Consider the following 7,517-nt stretch of genomic DNA (forward strand, 5'->3'; position numbering starts at 1 on the left):
TGTTATTTAGCATTATTCATCATTTCATCTTCAAATGAACTCTTATATGATGAAATCCTTAGAACTTATGTTATGATAAAGGAGGATTTATCTTTGAGTCCTTAAACTTGTTCGCGACCAAATGATATGTTGTTACTAGAACGACAGTATTATCGAGATTAGGTCGTTGTGTGACATATACGTTGGTTGTCCTCTTAACCAAGGAGTGTGGAGACACTGGTATGCTACACAGGTAAAGTGTAGGAGTACATTTCACTGAACATGACCAATTCCGGAACGCTCTACTATCAAGAGATGTTCCGAGTGGATATGGGTATAAGTTTGGCCCTCTGACCTGAAACCGCAACCTCTGACTAGCAAGCAACTCATTTTACTTTGGTACCGGACTACCTGAATTTCTAATTCAGTGACGGAAGGTCACTGGGTGCAGTCAAGTACTTGCGTAGTCAGTTGTGAGTCGAGATGGAATTGACCCCTTCTGAAAATAGAAAATAATGTCTTGTGATTAATTTAGCAAAATCTTGGCCAGGGTAATCCCAGTGAGGAGTCACGGAATATCTAAAGTTAATCACATAATGGATGTACTAATTATAGGGTTGATAGTGAGCTCTAAGTCATCCTGGCATTAGGAGTCAAAGGGATTGAATTATACAGTAACTATAGTCCAGGGTTTCAGAATATTTGCTTCGCATATATTCGGTCTATCCGGACGTCGGGTACCATTGCTAGATGGTTACATCGATTAGTATAGGAAGTCGTTCCTATACTACCGGCCTAGGTTCGAACCTATGAGGTCAAACGCATAGAAAATTCCTGATTGATCAAGAAGGCTGATGAATGATTAAGAATCATTCAGAGGTAATTTGGTCAATTTGATTGACAAATTATCTTATAAAATAATTAAAGTAATTATTGGAGGATTAATTAGTAATTAAATTATTAATAAACTCAATTTGATTGAGTAATTGTGCTAAGGATGAGCCAAATTGAATTGGATTCAACTTTGGGCTCAATCAGGGTTTTGACCTAATTGGATTAGATCGGAACCAAAAAGGACTTAAGCTGATCAAATTAATTTTAAATTAATTTATGCTTAATTGGGGATTGACCTAATTGGATTAGGTTCAACACAAAGTAATTAATTCAATTTGATTGAGTTTGGATGAGCCAAAAATTGAATTGGATTCAATTTGAGCTCAATCAGGGTCTGATCTAATTAGATTGGGTTCAACCAAAATGCTTTTTTTAAATCCAGATTTGACCAAATTTGATTAGGTGCAACCCAAGAGGATTAGGCTCAGATGATGTGGCAATTAGTGGTGACATGGAATTGGATTTCATGAATTTTAAATAAACCAAAATTATTGCATGGCGCATGGACTCATTGCTTGACACATGGCGACATTGTTTGTTGTTTGAATTTGAATTCAAACATTAAGCAATATATTAAATGATTTCATCCATCAAATAACTTTCCTAGCTGGCATGTGAATCTATGAATCATTTAAATTCGAATTTCAAAGGAAATATATGCGACAAGAGGAAGGAAAATTCTGCTGCATGGATTTCAAATTCCTCCCCTCTTACACATGTGTTTAAAATTTGAATTTAAATCAGATTTGGTTGAGATCTGATTTGGATTGTTCCTATTCCTTTGCATGCGCCAACTAAAGGAGATTTTTTGAGGATAAATTTCAAATTTTGAATGAAAATTCGGAGGCCATTAAAAGGGATCAAACATGGGCACCGAAAACATATCCATTGCAGCCTTCTTCCTTACACGCCTCTGAAAGTGAATCCTAGGTTCTTCGGTGTTAAGCATGCGGATTTTTTTTTTTTTTTTTTAAAACCATGGCTGAACCTGATCGGGTTGCCTACGTACCCCTTCATAAGGGGGATCAAGCCATACGTAGTTCTTTTTAAGTTTTAAAACGCAGCGGAAAAATCGAATCAAACAATTTAATTCATGCATGCTTACAAGATCAAATCTAGAAATCAGCACCTTAAGAACACATAGGATTATGCCGGAATCGTTTAAACAATTATGCTAAAACTTTCATGCATGATTAACTATCAGATCTGAAACTTAAGAACTCTATTCCGATTAATCTCCGAATATCCATTGAATGGATTCTGGAGATATCTCCGTGAGGAGCCCCAAAAGAGGGTAAAACCTCAGAGAATCAGACCTAGATCTTGACACCATAATAAAAGATTAATGTAGGATTAATACCTTTTATGATGGATGAAACTTGTGGATCTGATCCTCGACTTCGCAGCCACGCACACGAATGGCCTCTACGAGAAGTCCACGCGAAGTTCCTGAAGAGATCCAATCCTGCGGAAGTGCTAGCTTGCGCAGAATTTCTTGAGGCTGAAATTTGATCTTCCAAACACTATCAACTTTTGATCCGCCTTCTTGGAAGAACTTGGAGGAAAGGTTTAAAGGGATTGAAGAGGACTTAGATCTGATCTAAAGACTCTTATCAGGGACCCCTAACACTAATGGCGCGATGGACTTAGAGGAGGAAGAAGTCAGCTAGATTGAATGCAGAATTTTTCCATGCATGAACTAGGGTTCCTCTCTTTTGTTTTCCCTTTTTTCTTCTTCTTTTTCTCTCTTTTTTCCTTGAATTCGACCACCAGATGATGGAGGTCCTTTTAATGTTGCTCTCCTACCTAACTTCATGCCAACCATCCCATATTTGTGGAGGATTTTGTGGGGTTTTGAATTTTGAATTCAAAATTCAAGTTCATGTGCCATTACATGATGAAGCTTGATCTAATCTAAACCATTCATCATGTTGCCACTTCCCTCTTTCAATTTCGAAATTCCCATGCCCCTAATCAGATTAGAGGGTCACGTGGTGATTTTGTGGTGATTAAATTCGAAATTCAACCTTAATTAGAAGTGAGATAAAGATAAGGATGGCATATGTCATGAAGAGAGAGAATTTGATCTTATCCAATTCTTTTCATGAATTTATCTCTCCATTTCGACCCATCTAATGATGAAAGAGGTCCCTGATGTTGCCAAGTGTCCCATGGCACCATTAAATAAATTAAATTAATTTTTAATCATATTAAAAATCAATTTATGGCGCCATGCATGGATATGTGACAAGTGGATTTCAAGATCCGAATAGTTTCAGATCAAACCCATTTAATTTAATTAAATCCTAACAATTAGAATGATTCAATTACCATGGGTTGAACCTAATCCAATTAGGTCAATCCCTAATTAAGCACAAATTTAATCTAATTTAATTTGGTCAACCTAAGTCCTCTTGATTCAGACCTAATCCAATCAGGTCAAAAACCCTGATTGAGCCCAGAATTGAATCTAATTCAATTTGGCTCATCCTTAGTCTAATTACTCAATCCAATTGAGTTCATTAGCAATCTAATTACTAATTAATCCTCCGATAATTACTTTAATTATTTTATAAGATAATTTGCCAATCGAATTGACCAAATTACCCCTGAATGATTCTTAATCATTCATCAGCCTTCTTGATCAATCAGGAATCTTCTATGCGTGTGACCTCATAGGTTCGAACCTAAGCCGGTAGTATAGGAACGATTTTCTACACTAATCGATGTGACCATCTAGCAATGGTACCCGACGTCCGAATAGGCCGAATATATGCGAAGCAAATATTCTGGAACCCTGAACTATGGTTACTGTATAATTCAATCCCTTTGACTCTTAATGCCAGGATGACTTAGAGCTCACTGTCAACCCTATAATTAGTACATCCATTATGTGATTAACTTTAGATATCCCGTGACTCCTCACTGAGATTACCCTGGCCAAGGTTTTGCTAAATTAGTCACAAGACATTATCTCCTGTTTGCAGGAGGGGTCAATTCCATCTTGACTCACAACTGACTACGCAAGTACTTGACTGCACCCAGTGACCTTCCGTCACTGAATTAGAAATTCAGGTAGTCCGGTACCAAAGTACAGTGAGTTGCTTGCTAGTCACAGGTTGCGGTCTCAGGTCAGAGGGCCAAACTTATACCCATATCCACTCGGAACATCTCTCGACAGTAGAGCGTTCCGGAATTGGTCACGTTCAGTGAAATGTACTCCTACACTTCACCTGTATGGCATACCAGTGTCTCCACACTCCTTGGTTAAGAGGACAACCAACGTATATGTCACACAACGACCTAATCTCGATAATGTTGTCGTCCTAGTAACAACATATCATTTGGTCGCGAACAAGTTTAAGAACTCAAAGATAAATCCTCCTTTATCATAACATAAGTCCTAAGGACTTCATCATATAAGAGTTCATTTGAAGATGAAATGATGAATAATGCCAAATAATACTTTATTAATTTGTCAATTTATTTACAATATTCAATCATCAATATGCTGACGATTGACATTTAGGATACAATTCCCAACAACTCCCACTTAGCCTAAAGCCAATCGGCACAGTATCTAATACCCATCTTCGACTTGTGTTCGTTGAACTCTTTGATGCCGAGGACTTTGGTAAATGGGTCAGCCAGATTTTCTTTTGTGTCAATCTTCTGAAGATCAATATCACCTCGTTCTATAATCTCTCGAACCAGGTGATAACGTCGCAGAATATGCTTGGTCCGCTGATGTGCTTTAGGTTCCTTTGCCTGAGCTATGGCTCCAGTGTTATCACAAAATATAGGAACTGGACCATCAATGGAAGGTGCCACTCCCAGCTCGGTGATGAACTTGCGCAACCATACGGCTTCCTTGGCTGCATCAGATGCTGCAATGTATTCTGCTTCACATGTAGAATCTGCCACTGTATGCTGCTTGGAACTCTTCCAGCAGATGGCCCCACCCTTAAGAGTGAAGATATATACCGACACGCTCTTGCTATCATCTTGATCTGACTGAAAACTTGAATCGGTATATCCCTCAAGTTTTAAGTCAGAATCACCGTAGACAAGCCACTGATCTTTAGTATTTCTCAAATACTTAAGGATGGTTTTGACAACCTTCCAGTGGTTGCTACCTGGATCAGACTGGTATCTACTCACTACTCCTAGTGAGTATGCCACGTCTGGTCTAGTACATGTCATGGCATACATTATAGATCCCACTGCCGAAGCATATGGAATTCTATCCATAGTCTCTCTTTCTTGAGAGGTTGTCGGACAATCCCTTTTAGAGAGGTTAATTCCATGGCCCATTGGAAGATAGCCTTTCTTGGAATTAATCATACTGAACCTTTTCAGTATAGTATCAATGTATGTGGATTGGGATAATCCAAGCAATCTTCTAGATCTATCTCTATAGATCTTCATCCCTAGGATGTAAGATGCTTCTCCCAAATCCTTCATGGCAAATTGAGATGATAGCCAAACCTTTATTCCTTGTAATTCAGGAATGTCATTCCCGATTAAAAGAATGTCATCCACATACAAAACAAGAAATATAATAACTGAACCATTTGCCCATTTATAAATGCAAGGTTCCTCTTCATTCTTAATGAAGCCATATGATTTGATCACCTTATCAAATCGTATGTTCCAACTCCGTGAAGCTTGCTTTAATCCATAAATGGATTTTTGAAGCTTGCACACCTTAGACTCATCTGCAGATATAAAACCTTCAGGTTGCATCATATACACCTCTTCTTCTAAATCTCCATTTAGAAAAGCGGTTTTAACATCCATCTGCCAGATTTCATAATCTAAGTGTGCTGCTATCGCAAGCATAATCCGAATGGATTTGAGCATTGCCACAGGAGAAAACGTCTCGTCATAGTCAATACCATAACGTTGACGATATCCCTTGGCAACCAGACGGGCTTTATAGGTCTCTACTTTTCCGTCTGCGCCCCGTTTTCTTTTGAAAATCCACTTACACCCTATGGGTTTAATCCCTTCGGGTGGGTCAACTAATGTCCATACATCATTGACCTTCATGGATTCCATTTCGGATTGCATGGCTCCAAGCCATGCATCAGAGTCATGCCTCTGCATAGCATCTATATAGGTGATCGGATCCTCATTGTTTTCATCAAGTTCGACAGGATCCCCGTCCTGGACCAAGAAACCATAGTATCTGTCCGGCTGACGTGGTACTCTACCTGATCGCCTTAATGGTGCATCTAAGATGGGTTCTGGATCTGATCTAATCAAATCTGACTCAACTAGTTCAGTAGATGGTGTCGGATCTTCTACATGTTGAACTTCCCTAAGCTCAACATTAGAGCTTTTAGTTCCTTCACTAAGGAATTCTTTCTCTAAGAAAACAGCTCTATTGCTTACGAATAACTTTTGTTCTTCAGCAAAGTAGAAGTAATATCCTTTAGTTTCTTTAGGATAACCAACAAAGAAACATTTGTCAGACTTGGATTCAAGTTTGTCTGTCTTCAAACGTTTGACATATGCTGGACACCCCCAAACCCTAAGGTGAGACAGCATTGGCTTACGTCCAGTCCACATCTCATGTAGTGTTTTATTTACAGACTTACTTGGAACCTTATTTAGAATGTAGCAGGCTGACTCAAGTGCATATCCCCAAAAGGATATGGGCAGACTTGCAAACCCCATCATGGATCGAACCATGTCTAACAGAGTTAGATTTCTTCTTTCTGATACACCGTTATACTGTGGTGTACCAGGAGGAGTCCATTGGGAGAGAATCCCATTCTCTCCTAAATATGTCAAAAACTCATTGGAAAGGTATTCGCCTCCTCGATCTGATCGAAGAGTTTTAATACTCTTTCCAGTTTGTTTTTCTACTTCATTACGATACAATTTGAACATTTCAAATGCTTCAGATTTATGTCTCATTAAATAGACATAACCATACCTAGAAAGGTCGTCTGTAAACGTAATGAAATATGAATACCCACCTCTAGCATCTGTGCTTATTGGCCCACATACATCAGAATGTACAAGGGTCAATAAATCACTGGCTCGTTCACCTTTTCTGGTAAAAGGTGATTTGGTCATCTTACCAAGAAGACATGACTCACAGGTTGTCAATGATTCACAATCATTAACATTGAGGATTCCCTCTTTACTTAACCTGTTCATCCTGTTCTTGTTAATATGACCTAGCCTATGATGCCAAAGGTAGACATCCGTGACATTATCTATTCTAGGACGCTTACTTGACGTGTACATTACATTAACAGGTTGTGATAACAAGTAGATGCCATTGCTCAATTGTCCATTCATTACAGTAACACCATTCATAATGATATCACAAGAATATTTCTTTATTGAAATTTCATAACCGTTCATGGCCAAAAGGCCTACGAAAATTACATTCAATAAGAATGCAGGACAATAGTGACAATCACTCAAGACAACTACATGAGAATTGAAAACAAGTTTGAGATTTCCTAAAGCTAGAACTGGAACAGATCTTCCATCTCCAACATTCAGGAATCTCTCGCTGTTTTCAAATCTCTCATTGACCTGAAGTCCTTGCAATGAATTGCATATATTAAACGGACTTCCAGTATCTAATACCCAGGTTGAATTATTACATATAGAGAAATTAC

Source organism: Phoenix dactylifera, chromosome 7 (assembly GCF_009389715.1).
Source record: "Phoenix dactylifera cultivar Barhee BC4 chromosome 7, palm_55x_up_171113_PBpolish2nd_filt_p, whole genome shotgun sequence".
Lineage (NCBI taxonomy): Eukaryota > Viridiplantae > Streptophyta > Magnoliopsida > Arecales > Arecaceae > Phoenix > Phoenix dactylifera.